We start from the raw sequence: 15,759 nt of genomic DNA, 5'->3' as shown, positions 1-15,759 counted from the left end.
TTATATCATTATTTAAGGGAACCAATTTGCTCAGTGGAATATTTAGAACAGTCTGCAGTCTGAATAAATTACGCCTGTCTTCATTTCTTTAAGTCACGCATATTTGTAAAGTCTTTATGACGAACCAATTTTTTCTATATTTTATTGATTACCACCTGCGACACAATACCCTGGATTGCATCCTCAATATAGCAGATGGGTTTGACTTGTACAGTCTGTGGAATGAGGTGCTGCCCATTGATTAATGTTTGTAAATACTATGTGCATGAGTTGCATGGAATCTTGTACTCTATGGAGGACCTTGGCAACCTGTGGAAAGGTGCAATGCATTTCCGCAGGACACACAACTCTCTTGGTGTTTCTCGAGATACATTGCGCTGTGCAACCAGACGTAAGAAAAACGTCAGACCACAATATTTCCGTTTCTATTGAAGTTTTATCTTGTACAATTGCTAGGCACAGATATGTATTGATGAGAGAAATATTCGGCATATTGTATGTTAATCACAGAGCGCTTTTCAATTATACAGATCGTGAACATACATTGCGCTGAAAATCAGAATTAATACAGTTCATAAGTTCTAGGAGCAGAATTAGGCCATTCGGCCCATCAAGTCTATTCCACCATTCAATCACAGCTGATCAATCCTTCCCGTTCAACATGCGTTAAATGAGCATTGACAATTCAGATTTTAAGCTACGCATTATTTTTACCCAATGTAATGGCAGTTTCTATACCTTCTCAAAGTCCAACTTTGATAGCCATTACTGCTCGGGGATGGAATGGAGGTTTAGTTTACGCACGCATCGCACTCTGAGATAACAAAACGAATCTTCCAAGCGTCTTTTCTTGATTTATTAGTCTTTATTAAAGTAGCACAATCAAAGAGTAATTCATAACATTTCGTGCTTATCAACTGTTTCTTCATCAAACAACACAGTAAAATTCATATAGTCGTTACCGTGTGGTTCTTGCGAGTGTAGCTGGCGCGAGTATGACTGGTGCGAGCGTGCTAAAGAACTGTATTCTCTCCAACCTCCGAGACTAAACTGACCCACAATCTCTGTTGCTACGTTAGCCTCCTCCCATGTAGACACCCCCCATTACATATTAAATCACACCCACAAACATGCAAAAAAGGCATAAACTAGAAATATTAAACATAGCCATAATACAATGACAGTAACTAAATTAAGCGTAAATGGCTCCTACACACCGGCCCCTAATTGTTCTGCGTATATGACGAAGCAATTACCAATAGATATTTAAAGGAGCTATAAAAGCATAATATTTATCAAAAACAAAAGTAATATGCATTATATGTTGGCATTCAAACTTCTTTAGCGATTCTTCGATCTTCTCCCTCACCTTTTAGAAGCAGACATATCTTGGTAATCGGTCTTACCAAGATGTTGTCCTTAGTCTGAAGTCGTACAGTAGGCACAAAACCTTTAACGTCTGGCATAATCTACAGTACCCTGCCCATCAACCAAGAACCTCGTGGTGCAGTAGAATCAACTACCAAGACGATATCATCTGGAATAAAATTTCTTCTCACTCTCAACCATCGTTGACGTTCTTGAATTAGAGGTAAATATTCTTGTGTCCACCGTTTCCACCGTTACATGAAAAACGAAACCCTTGTGGTTTAACGGTAGATACACCCTTTTTCATTCCATCCTTCGTTTCTACGGGTATTGCGCCAGCAGCAAAACTACATTCCTTAGGTCCTGTTCTTCCCTTGATTTTAGTAAAGGTAGAGCCTTTGACAGTTGTTGATTTGGGATCTTGAATATTCCCATAGCATAGGTTTGACATTAACCATACTTCTCTTTCCATGAAATTCACCAGGTCAGGAAGCATGGCCTCTCTATCGTCAACCTCCTGTATCAGGCCTGCTTTATCTCTCCACTTTTCTCTAAGCCGATAGGGCAGTTTTAGAACGATAGCCTTCATATTACTAACAACTTTCATTTCTTCCATGTGGATGCTATTTCTCATTGAATTACAACAACCACTAAGAAATATCGCAAACTTAAGCAAAGCCTTCACATCTTCCACATTAATAACTGACCAAGCAAAGGCCTTCTTCATGTATGCGTTAACAATCTTCTGTTTGTTACCAAAATGCACCTCAAGCTATTTTCTTGCCTTTCGATAGCCTTCATCCGCAGGCAAATGTCAACAACTTTTGACAAGCTGCTTTGAATATCCGCTTGTGTATTGCTCCAGAAATCGTAAACGATCTCTGTGACTTGATCTCACTCCTTCTTCAAACGCTACTATGAAAGTTTCATATTGTAATGTATCACCATCATATTTAGGAATTTCCATTGCGGGTAAGGTGGCCGAAAGATTTTGTTGAACCATGAGCTCGCTGAGTTTCGTTTGATTCCTTACCAATTCATAGAATTCATTTTGAAATCCCTGGCTCAGTACAGGTCGATCCGGATAAAATTTGTCACGAGCCCCATAATCATTTGTTTGTCTCTGGCTGGGTGCAGGTAGCTGATGACCAGGCCTCTGAGAAGAGTACTGGGTTGGCTCATTTTGAGCCGTAACAGTCATTGCAAAGGTAGGTTGCTTTGGTCTAGCACCCGGTTGCTTTGGTGAAGTTTTGTCAACCATCCACTTACTGAGTGCCAGTTCGGCATCACGAGACCAGGCTCGCCTTGGCTGTGGGTTGGCTTCAGCTATTGTTTCCAGCTTAGTAGCTCCTTCTTGGATCAAGGAACTCCTCTGAGATACTCTCGAGCTGCATCTTGATCCTCACTCGGCCTTCCAGTATGTCCCTCCTTGCCTCTACAGCTGCCAGCTTCGTGGCTATTTCCAGCCATTCCTTCTCTCTCTTCAGCTGGTCTGCTCATTCCTCATCCTCCTGGTTCTGCTGTTCTGCTCGTTTCTTAGCCTCTCTCTTCAGCTGTTTCTCTTGATCCTCAAGCTGGTATGTTTTCTCCAAAGCGGCAGCTTCTAGCGAGACAGCAGCCATCTCAGCTTCAGCCTCCATTTGAGCAGAGACCCTCGTAGTTGAACTGGCTACAGAACCAGATTTACGTCTAGATCTTCGTGTTGAGACGTTTGAGACACTATCCTGAGGTGTAATTTCCTCTTCCACCTCAACCCCTTGTTGCATCGCACCTTCTACTGTAGAGTGCAATGTTCGAGCCCTGATTTCAGACAACCACTTCTCCGCGTCAGTCATGAAACCATCAAAAATGTTCACCCTTTCTTGGAACCACTGAGTGTCCCATTGGAGTTCTGGCTTGGTCAGTTGTAAACTCAGTAGTGACTTTTGTTTTTCTCCAACCCCATGGTAAAGGTTGAGTAGTTGATCCAGACCAGATTTTACAATGTTCGCATTCTCATCTAATTCCATTAGTTCCTTCTGACAGACAATTAATTTGATGACCTGTTTCCACAACTTGTCACTCTTCTGGCATCTTACCAGGTAGACTGCTTGCCCTTTTTCCGAAAGATGAATTTCTCTTTTTTCATATCTTCTTGATTTTTGTTCCACATCTCCCTCCTGTGGCGGTTCCTCATACTTACCTGATGGAAGATCCATGATGAATTGGTGCTTATAGCTATGTTCCAGAAACACCAGAAGAATTCACAACAGAATGAGTATTTTTTCAAAACACATCATTAATTCCAAGGCTGAAAGTCTTGGGCCAGCACCTATGGTAAACAATCGCTGGCTGAGCACCTTATCTTGTAGAAGTTCATAACATAATTAATTTTTCCAGGTCGTGCTCTGCGAGTTTGGTTTCCTTATCTCCTCGTAGCATAAACAAGCTTCTTGTATCGAATAGTACTTCTGCAGAATTTTCTCACAGGCTTTTAAGTTTTTAGACCTTAACTTAAAATTACGACTAAACAGTCGTCTACTCACGGTACCCGGTCAATGAAGTCTTCAATCTTCTAATGATCCAGGTGTCAATTTGGCTTCAACCGGCAGGTTCTTTGTTCCAGGATTTCAGCTCTAATCTCTGGCACAGATTCAGCTTCTTCTTCAATTCCACTGTTGAATCGGATGTTGCTTGTAGAACAAGTCTTTCTTAGATTCTTCTGTTAGAATAGTTTTTTTCTTTAGTCCACTCAGAGAAAATTCTTTACTCTACTCCACTGAGAGAAGTTCTTTACTCTGCTCCATTCAGAGAAGAGTTCTTTACTCTAATGTAATGGCAGTTTCTATACCTTCTCAAAGTCCAACTTCGATAGCCATTACTGCTCGGGGATGGAATGGAGGTATAGTTTACGCACGCATCGCACTCTGAGATAACAAAACGAATCTTCCAAACGTCTTTTCTTGATTTATTGGTCTTTATTAAAGTAGCACAATCAAAGAGTAATTCATAACCTTTCGTCCTTATCAACTGTTTCTTCATCAAACAACACAGTAACATTCATATAGTCGTTACCGTGTGGTTCTTGCGAGTGTAGCTGGCGTGAGTATGACTGGTGCGAGCGTGCTAAAGAACTGTATTCTCTCCAACCTCCGAGACTAAACTGACCCACAATCTCTGTTGCTACGTTAGCCTCCTCCCATGTAGACACTCCCCATTACGTATTAAATCACACTCACAAGCATGATCCTACCGCGATCCTACTGCGGGTACAACCTGTGTGAAGTTTGCATGGTTTCCATGTGACCATGTGAGTTTCCACTGGGGTGCTCAGGTTTCCACCCACACCCCAAAGACGTGTAGGATTGTAGGTTAATTGACCTCTGTAAAATTGCCTCTCGTGTGGAGTGAGTGGATGAGAGAGTGGGGTACAGTAGATATAGTGTGAAAGGGTGATCAATGGTCAGTGTGGAATTGGTGGGCTGATGGACCTGTTTCCATGCTGTATCTCCAAACTGAAAGTTCATCAAACTGTGCCTTCAATAGGCCCATACTTAATAACATTTCACCTTGATTGTTACAGAGCTTCTGAATTTGTGGAAGTAAAACCTGTCCATCTCACTGGTGGTTCTTCGTCATCATAAATATACTATCCCTCTTCTATTTATTCAGCAAGATTTGGCATTTGACTTCTTCAGTCTATTGATTACTTTCAATCTATTGAAAGTAAGCATGCAGGTACAGCAGGCTGAGATGAAAGCTAATGGCATGATGGCCTTCATCACGTGAGGATTTGCGATAAGGAGCAAGGAGGTCCTACTGCAGTTGTGCAGGGCCCTGGTGAGACCGCACCTGGAGTATTGTGTGCAATTTTGTTCTCCTAATTTGAGGAAGGACATTATTGCTCTTGAGGGAGTGCAGCATAGGTTCACCAGGTTAATTCCCAGGATGGTGGGACTGACATATGATGAAAGAATGGGTCGACTGGGCTTGAATTCACTGGAATTTAGAAGGGTGAGAGCGGATCTTATAGAAACATATAAAATTCTTAAAGGATTGGACAGGTTAAATGCAGGTAAAATGTTCCTGATGTTGGGGGAGTCCAGAACCAGGGGCCACAGTCTAAGAATAAAGGGGAGGCCATTTAAAACTGAGATGAGAAAAAACTTTTTCACCCTGAGAGTTGTGAATTTGTGGAATTCTCCGCCACAGAAGGCAGTGGAGGCCAATTCACTGGATGAATTTAAAAGAGAGTTAGATAGAGCTCTCGGGGCTAGCGGAATCAAGGGGTACGGGGAGAAGGCAGGCACGGGTTACTGATTGTGGACGATCAGCCAGGATCATGTACGGGCAAATGAAATCAGTTGAACTTGGCATAATGTTTGACACAAACACTGTGGGCTGAAGGGCCCATTCCTGTGCTGTACTCTTCTATGTTCTAATGTCAAACGCTACCCTCACCACCCTCTCCGCACTCTCCGTCAGTTCCTTCAGCGCATCTCTCAGGATCATGAAGGTCATGACAAATGATGAACCTGCTCCAAAAATGCAGCCGATGACTGGGACAAAGTATAGAGCAAATTCCAGGGCTGAAACCGTAACAACAGCAGCTCCCCAACTTATCCTCATAATTACACCTGGAGTTATTTCTCCCAGCAGGGGAGTTTTTGCTGCTGCTTTCAGCTGATCCATGGATTTACCTGTTCTGTTGGCCAGTCGCTGAAGGGAAGAGTTATTAAGACCCAGGCATTCCCTGAAATGGATGATTGCTCCAATCAGTATGCCAATGTCACACGCGAGAGAGACTCCAGGGATTGGGATGGCTCCTGCTGCTCCCGAGAGGATCGCCAATGCCCAGATCTCCTTCTTCAGCAACTCATTTTTCTTCTGAACAATCTCCACGCTGTGGTTGGGAAGGGCCAGGACAAAGATCCTTTTCTTTATATATGGTAAATCACCTTCCAGTGCTTCATTCAACTGAACAAAATCATACTGATCCTGTTTAAAACTGGATATCAGGAACACCCTGGGATCAGGAATCCCGATCTTCCCCAACCCACAGAGACAGTCACTCCGGATCTTTTCCAATTCTGCATTTTTATCAAATTCCTTCCGTTCCCTCTGCATTGCATTAAGGTCAGCGTCAATCTTCGAGCGAACAAAATAGAACCTCTTCCCCAGCCGCTTAATCTCAATGGCAAGTTTTGCATCATTCTCTTTGAATCGACCAGCTGACACTATGATGAAGAAATCGTATTTTTTAAATTGCATTTCCTTCAGGTAGGAACCCGCTGTGAATCGTGTAGATCCGATCCCCGGCAGGTCCCAGTAGCGGACATTGGGCAGATTGGGATGTGGGTATCCGGTTGGCTCCATTGTAGTTTCTGTGGTGCCAACCTCAGCCGCTCCCTCATCTGTGCTACGAAGCCCTCTCATGGTGTTGATGAAGGTGGATTTTCCTGTACCTGTGTCCCCCGTAACGGCGATGTTCAGCTCAGTCTTGTCCAGCTCTTTCATCTTATTCTGTATCAAGGGTTTAATCTTTTCCACACCACCCGTTTGGAAGTCGTACTTCAGTTTGCTGAGCTCCTCCTGCGTGAAGAATGTGGGGGTCTCAGACTGAGCCGCCTGTTGACTGAAAGGAAACATGTGTTGGAACATGACTGAAAGGAAACATGTGTTGGAACATGACTGAAAGGAAACATGTGTTGGAACATGACTGAAAGGAAACATGTGTTGGAACATGACTGAAAGGAAACATGTGTTGGAACATGACTGAACGGAAACATGACTGAAAGAAAACCATGACAGTTTCCAGTTGAAACAGCATCCAAACACATTGCACATTGCATCATGACCAGATATCCTCGTGTCAATCTGACCTATTGATTGTACAGCAGGCTAAACAAAGCATTTCACTGTACTTCAGTACACATGCACAACAATAAGGGTAAACATAGTTATGGTTGAAATGCTTTTCCTGTTACAGAGCAAAGTGAAGAGATAACTTGTGCAGTGGGATTATAAAGGGATATATAAAATTATGAGGAACATCTGTATGGTAATTAATCACTTGTCTTTTTCTCAGGGTAGGTAACTAAAATCTGGAGGGTTTCCAGTTGAGGGGAAAGATGACTGGTGGCTATTTGGAACGAGCTGTCAGAAAAGTGGTGGAGACAGGTACAATGATAATAATCAGAATCGTAATTTATTAATCAAGCATGTTTTGCATCATACGAGGAATTTGGTTTGACAATAAACAATAGGTGCAGGAGGAGGCCATTCGGCCCTTTGTGACAGCACCACCATTCAATGTGATCATGGCTGATCATTCTCAATCAGTACCCCGTCCCTGCCTTCTCCCCATACCCCCTGACTCCGCTATCCTTAAGAGCTCTATCTAGCTCTCTCTTGAAAGCATTCAGATAATTGGCCTCCACTGCCTTCTGAGGCCGAGAATTCCACAGATTTACTACTCTCTGACTGAAAAAGTTTTTCCTCATCTCAGTTCTAAATGGCCTACCCCTTAAACTGTGGCCCCTGGTTCTGGACTCCCCCAACATTGAGAACATGCAACATACGAGGAATTTGGTTGGCCTTACAGTCATACCAAAAAAGCACAAGGCAAAGAGTGGCAATAAAGGGGGCTTTTTCTGGTTGGCTGCCAGTGACCAGTGGAGTTCCGCACGGGTCAGTGCTGGGGCTATTAATATTTGGATGAGGGGATCGAAGGCTTTGTGGCCAAGTTTGCAGATGATACGAAAATAGGTGGAGGGGAGGTAGTGTAGAGAAAGCCAGGACTCTACAGAAGGACTTGGACAGGTTGGGAGAGTGGGCAAAGAAGTGGCAGATGGAATACAGTGTAGCAAACTATGGACTCATTCATTTTAATAATAGGAATAAAGGCGTACACCATTTTCTAAATGGCGAGAGAATCCACAAATCAGAGATGGAAAGGGACTTGGGAGTCCTGGTGCAGGATTCCCAAAAAGTTAATTTGCAAGTTGAATCGGTAGTAAGGGAGGCAAACACAAAGGCAGCATTTATTTCAAGAGGACCAACATACACAAACAGGGATTTAATGCTGAGGCTCTGTAAGACGCTGGTCAGGCTGCAATTGGAGTATTGTGAGCAATTTTTGGCCCTATATAGAAACATAGAAAATAGGTGCATGGAGGAGGCCATTTGGCCCTTCGAGCCAGCACCACCATTCATTGTGATCATACCTGATCATCCACAATCAGTAACCTGTGCCCAACTTCTCCCCATATCCCTTGATTCTGCTAGCCCCCAGAGCTCTATCTAACTCTCTTAAATTCATCCAGTGATTTGGCCTGCACTCTGTGGCAGAGAATTCCACTAATTCACAACTCCCTGGCTGAAAACATTCCTTCTCAACTCTGTTTTAAATGGCCTCCCCTTTATTCTAAGACTGTGGCCCCTGGTTCTGGACTCGCCCAACATTGGGAACATTTTTCCTGCATCTAACTTGTCCAGTCCTTTTATGATTTTATATGTCTCTATAAGATCCCCTCTCATCCTTCTAAACTCCAGTGAATACAAGCCTAGTCTTTTCAATCTTTACTCCTATGACAGTCCCGCCATCCCAGGGATCAATCTCGTGAACCTACGCTGCACTGCCTCAATTACAAGGATGTCCTTCCTCAAATTAGGAGACCAAAACTGTACACAATACTTCAGATGTGGTCTTACCAGGGCCCTGTACAACTGCAGATGAACCTCTTTACACCTATACTGAAATCCTCTCATTATCTGAGGAAGGATGTGCTGGCTCAGGAGAGTCCAAAGGAGGTTTACAAGAATGATCCCTGGAATGAGTATGTTAACACATGATGAGCATTTGACAGCACCAGGCCTCCACCACAGCACTTTAAAAGAATGAGGGGGAGGCCTCATTGAAACTTAGTGAAAGGCCTGGGTAGAGTGTCAGGTGTTATGGGGAAAAGGTTGGAGAATGGGGTTAGGAGGGAGAGATAGATCAGCCATGATTGACTGGCGGTGTCGACTTGATGGGCCAAATGGCCTAATTCTGCTCCTGTCAGACCATGAACATGGTCATTTGGAGTATCGCCTGCAGTTCCACTCAACCATTGGAGGAAGGATGCGATGGCCCTGGAGAAAGTGCATACCACGTTTACCAGAATGGTGCCGGGATTAGAGGTATTTGCTATCAGGATAGGTTGGACAAATTTGGATATTTTTCTCCCGAATGCTAGAGGTTGAAGGGGATACCCAATGGACAGAATCTTTTTCCCCGGATGGAAATGTCAAAGAATACCTAGCATAGCTTTCAGGTTAAAGGACTAAGGTGTAAAGATCATTTATAGGGCAAGTTTTTACACTGGAGAGTAATGGGTGCCTGGAACGTACCACATAGGGTGGTGGTATAAACAGATATGGCAGTGGCGTCTAAGAGGCTTTTGGCGAGGCACATGGGTATGCAGGGAATGGAGGGATGTAGATCATGTGTTGGCTGATGAAATTAGTTTACCTTGGCATTATGTTCAGCAGAGACATTGTGGGCTGAAAGGCCTGATCCTGCACTGACTGGCCCACATCACGACACTGCAAGTCTATCCACTAACCACAAGGTTGGGGTCAGGAATGTTCTGGGTAAAGCTGCAACCACAGATCCATCTTCCCCACTTGCCTGCAATGAGCACAGCTCAAACAACACTGTGCACCGTCCCACACTCAAAATGGTCACATCTTCCACGACCAACACACAATGGGTTCACTGTGTGCCAAGCACAAGATGCCATGCTGCTACTTACCTGAGCTACTCTGAGAACAACTCCAAACCCCAAACCCTTCACCAACAAGCATTTTAGTGCAAAGGTATGCTGCCACCATTAGCATGCACAGGATGCTGCTTATGAATGATATCACTATTCCTTCTGAAGGAAGGACTCAGCTATTGAGGAAGTATGACCGGGCCACTTGCTCAGGGCAGTTAAAAAGGGATATGAATTGGTTGTCTTGACTCCAATGTCTACATCGTGAAAAGAGATTAAATGCAAAGAGAAAGGACTTCAGTTGCCGATCAACGAGCTCTCTCCTGTAACAATGGGCAATCTGAGCACTGGCCATGCCCTGCGCTGGCAGGTTGTACTGAGGCAAGGAGATGCAGGGTGACAGGGCGACAGGGTGACAGGGTGACAGGGTGACAGGGTGACAGGGAGACAGGGTGACAGGGAGACAGGGAGACAGGGTGACAGGGAGACAGGGTGACAGGGTGACAGGGTGACAGGGAGACAGGGTGACAGGGTGACAGGGTGACAGGGTGACAGGGTGACAGGGAGACAAGGTTTATAGATATGTCAAGAGAAAAAGATTAGTTAAGACAAATGTAGGTCCCTTGCAGTCGGAAACAGGTGAATTGATCATAGGGAACAAGGAGATGGCAGACCAATTGAACAAATACTTTGGTTCTGTCTTCACTAAGGAAGACATAAACCGTCTGCCGGAAATAGCGGGGGACCGGGGGTCTAAAGAGATGGAGGAACTGAGCGAAATCCAGGTTAGTCGGGAAGTGGTGTTAGGTAAATTAAATGGATTAAAGGCAGATAAATCCCCAGGGCCAGATAGGCTGCATCCCAGAGTGCTTAAGGAAGTAGCCTCAGAAATAGTGGATGCATTAGTGATAATTTTTCAAAACTCTTTAGATTCTGGAGTAGTTCCTGAGGACTGGAGGGTAGCTAATGTAACCCCACTTTTTAAAAAGGGAGGGAGAGAGAAAACGGGGAATTATAGACCAGTTAGCCTAACATCGGTAGTGGGGAAAATGCTAGAGTCAGTTATTAAAGATGTGATAGCATTACATTTGGAAAGTGCTGAAATCATCGGACAAAGTCAGCATGGATTTACCAAAGGCAAATCATGTCTGACGAATCTTATAGAATTTTTCGAGGAGGTAACTAGTAGAGTGGATAAGGGAGAACCAGTCGATGTGTTATATCTGGACTTTCAGAAGGCCTTCGACAAGGTCCCACATAGGAGATTGGTGTACAAACTTAAAGCACACGGTATTGAGGGTTCAGTGTTGAGGTGGATAGAAAATTGGTTGGCGGACAGGAAGCAAAGAGTAGGAATAAACGGGTCCTTTTCGGAATGGCAGGCAGTGACTAGTGGGGTACCGCAAGGCTCAGTGCTGGGACCCCAGTTATTTACAGTGTATATTAATGATTTGGACGAGGGAATTGAATGCAACATCTCTAAGTTTGCGGATGACACGAAGCTGGGTGGCAGTGTTAGCTGCGAGGAGGATGCTAGGAGGCTGCAGAGTGACTTGGATAGATTAGGCAAGTGGGCAAATGCATGGCAGATGCAATATAATGTGGATAAATGTGAGGTTATCCACTTTGGCGGCAAGAACAGGAAAGCAGAGTATTACCTGAATGGTGACCGATTGGGAGAAGGGGAGATGCAACGTGACCTGGGTGTCATGGTGCACCAGTCATTGAAAACAAGCATGCAGGTGCAGCAGGCAGTGAAGAAAGCGAATGGTATGTTGGCATTCATAGCAAGAGGATTTGAGTTTAGGAGCATGGAGGTTCTGCTGCAGTTGTACAGGGCCTTGGTGAGACCGCACCTGGAGTATTGTGTGCAGTTTTGGTCTCCTAATCTGAGGAAAGACGTTCTTGCCTTAGAGGGAGTACAGAGAAGGTTCACCAGATTGATCCCTGGGATGGCGGGACTTACATATGAGGAAAGACTAGATAGACTGGGCTTGTACTCGCTGGAATTTAGAAGACTGAGGGGGGATCTTATAGAAACATATAAAATTCTTAAGGGGTTGGAGAGGCTAGATGCGGGAAGATTGTTCCCGATGTTGGGGGAGTCCAGAACCAGGGGTCACAGCTTAAGGATAAGGGGGAAGTCTTTTAGGACCGAGATGAGAAAACATTTCTTCACACAGAGAGTGGTGAGTCTGTGGAATTCTCTGCCACAGAAGGTAGTTGAGGCCAGTTCATTGGCTATATTTAAGAGGGAGATAGATGTGGCCCTTTTTGCTAAAGGGATCAGGGGGTATGGAGAGAAGGCAGGTACAGGCTACTGAGCTGAATGATCAGCCATGATCATATTGAATGGCGGTGCAGGCTCGAAGGGCCGAATGGCCTACTCCTGCACCTATTTTCTATGTTTCTATGTTTCTAAGGTGACAGGGAGACAAGGTGACAGGGAGACAGGGTGACAAGGTGCAGCGTGTCCGGACCTACCTGGAGCTGCCTCCTCCCATTTCTGATCTCTGTGTGTCGCTGCCGGCCTGTGTGATGATCCTGTGATCCTCGCGCTGCGCTGAGGTGAGGTCGGGGATCAGAACTCCTCTTCGTCCTTGGATGTGCGAGTCTTCTCCTTCAAGAGGAAAGTAGTGAGAGAATGAGTGCTGGTTTGTTCTGTACCAGAAATCCCTGAGGCTATTGGGAATATCACACTTAATCAGGATGGGTTTAATGCAATCTACTAGAAAGTGGGCATGTACTCGCTGGAGTTTAGGAGAATGATGGGGACATCATTGAAGCTCACCAAATAGTGAAAAGCCTGTGTAGAGTGGATGTGGAGAGGGTGTTTCCACTAGTGGGAGAGTCTCAGAACTAAAGGACGTTCCTTTAGGAAGGAGACGAGCAGGAATTTCTTTAGTTAGAGGGTGGTGAATCTGTGGAATTCATTGCCAAAGAAGGCTGTGGAGACCAAGTCAATGGAGTTCTCTCAGGCAGAGATAGATTCTCCAATGTTATGGGTGTCAGGGGTTATGGGGAGAAGACAGGAGAATGGGGTCAAGAGGGAGATATAGATCAGCCATGATTGAATGGCGGAGTAGACGATGGTCCGAATGGCCTCAGCTATTACATCTGATAGAGAACAATGTTACTCACCAGTGGCAAATTCCCCACCATCAACATGTGGCAGGGACTAGTTGGGCCGAAGGGTCTATTTCTGTCCTGTAAATGCTCCCACTAAAAGAGATCAATCGAAATGAGCAGGTACCGAAACAATGTCCAGAACCAGGGGGGTCACAGTTTAAGAATAAGGGGGAGGCCATTTAGGATTGAGATGAGGAAAAAAAAATTCACCCAGAGAGTTGTGAATCTGTGGAATTCTCTGCCACAGAAGGCAGTGGAGGCCAATTCACTGGATGTTTTCAAGATAGAGTTAGATTTAGCTCTTAAGTCTAAAGGAATCAAGGGATATGGGGAAAAAGCAGGAACGGGGTACAGATTTTAGATGATCAGCCATGATTATATGGAATGGCGGTGCTGGCTCGAACGGCCGACTCCTGTACTTATTGTTCTCTGTTTCTATGATTCTCATGTGGCACCGAGAGAGGTTTGATATTCTGCATGGGGGGGGGGGGGGGGAGGGGGTCCCATGCCTGTGGACAAGTCTCAGAGAGGGGCAGGCAATGCACTCAGCCTCCTCGCAGCCCACAGGGGGCCGCGGGGCTGGAGTTTGTGCAGCTCTGGCTGTACTGGATGTTAAGGAGTCTTGTGGCAACAGCGGCCACGTTCTCTCGTTTAGTGCCCGGGACAATCGGGCAGACTGCTAACGTGGCAACAAACACCAGCGGCCACTCGGTAGCTCCCCCATCAAGTTTCCCAATCTATTTGCAACGAATTATCTGTATTGATTGCAACGCCCCTTCTCTGAAACCACTCCCATTCCGAAAATAGAGCGCCGCGCTGGTGATGGGGGATGGGGGGGGGGGATGCACACAGATGGAAGTCTCAAGTTTTCCCATTTTTTGTGGGATTCAGTCGCTTTGCAGCAGATTACACGGAGCGCTGAGCGGAACGTTGCTGCCGTGAAGCATGACTCCATTCAACATCACACTGTCGTGCTGACAACTCGCCTCAGTTTGTGCTTCAACCGCTTGTCCCTACCTGCACTCGTTCTTGCACGCAATCGTCAGAGGAGAAAGAGGCAGAGACGAACAGAACAAACAGTTGTGTGGCTCGCCCCTCTCTCTCCCCCCCCCCCCCCCCCCCCCCCGGCTCAGTCCCTCTCTCCCTCTCTCTTTTTTTTTCATTCCAAGGACTTTATTCACAAATACATAATACAGCATGCCAAAAAGTAAATAAACACTCAATGGTCACAATACAACAATCAATCAATACAGTACAATGGTGCAATCTCTCTTTACAATAGCCTGGACCCCCCTGCAGTGACCAGCGCCCACAGAAGGCCTCCAGATTCCCCGTGGACACCGCGTGTTCCCTCTCTAGGGGTACGCGCGCACGGACATAGGCCAGGAAGAGGGGCGGGCAGCCGACTCTGTTGTGACCATCGACCGCCCGCTGCCTGGACCCACGAGTGGCCATCTTGGCCAGGCCCTGGAGCAAACCGACAGGGAAATCCCACCCTCCTGACCGGCCCTCCCCACTCCCAGCCCCGAGCCCAAACACCAGGATCGTAGGACTGAAATGCAGCCAAAATACTCGTACTTCAGATACTCATAGAGGGGCAGCAACCTCACGCACTCCATGTACACGTGGAACCCCACACTCCATGTACACGTGGAACACGGACTCTTCCTCGCCGCAGAAAATACAGGCTGCCGGCGAGTCCGTGAACCGGCTCAAAAATGTATTACAAACCACGGCTGTGTGCAACACTCTCCACCCCAGGTCCCCGATGTAAAGGGGGAGGACTCCCTTGTAGAGAGACCTCCACTGGGGACCACCCCCGCCATCAGGTGGCAACACGGATCGCCAAGGCGTATCCGGACGGAAGACGAAGGCGAGGAGGTGCAGAGTGTGCAGGAGCATCCTATACAGTAAACGTCTGCCTGCATCACGGAACGGCACGCTGGGCATCTGGGAGAGGCGGCTCAAGTTGTGTGGGGCCGGCTCCCGGGGAATATTCCGGAGCCTGGGCCCGATGAGCAGTTCCGGCGGAGCGGGGGTAAGCTCGGCCAGAATCACTCCAAGCACACGCCGCTCCCCAACACCCACCGCAACAGGGTGAGGACCGGGCCCCCCCACAGCCACAACACCCCTCTCCCCCTGAGGAGCAACACGCTGACTGAAGATGACCAAATTCCTCACTCTTAACACATCGCGGTAAAAGCTTGGCATGTCCCGTGTGGCGGGTCGACTGATGCCCGCCACCGGGAGCCGCCAAACCCCCCCTTAGGCAATGGCCCTGGCGGAAAAAATACGTGGCCAGAGCGTGCCACCTGGGAGGGTGCTCCGCATACACGTACATCCGCAGAGTCCTGAGACGGAGAGCCGTCACCTGGGTACGCACGCATACCAAGGACTGGCCACCCTCCTCTAACGGGATACTCAGGACTGCTGCTGAGACCCAGTGGTTCCTCCCTCCCCAAAAGAAATCCACTAACCTCTTCTCTACAGCAGTTACAAAGGTAGAGGGCGGGACAAGAGTGGCCAG

General features: G+C 46.4%; 1 pseudogene; it reads right to left on the bottom strand.

The window, feature by feature from the left end:
• Positions 1–532: 532 nt before the first annotated feature.
• LOC144600732 (interferon-inducible GTPase 5-like) overlaps positions 533–15,759 on the bottom strand; it is a 41,080-nt pseudogene continuing 25,853 nt past the window's right edge.

The sequence above is a fragment of the Rhinoraja longicauda genome, chromosome 15 (assembly GCF_053455715.1).
Source record: "Rhinoraja longicauda isolate Sanriku21f chromosome 15, sRhiLon1.1, whole genome shotgun sequence".
Classification (NCBI taxonomy): domain Eukaryota; kingdom Metazoa; phylum Chordata; class Chondrichthyes; order Rajiformes; family Arhynchobatidae; genus Rhinoraja; species Rhinoraja longicauda.
The sequence above is the reverse complement of the archived record's forward strand: the minus strand, read 5'-3'. Positions and strand labels throughout refer to the sequence as shown.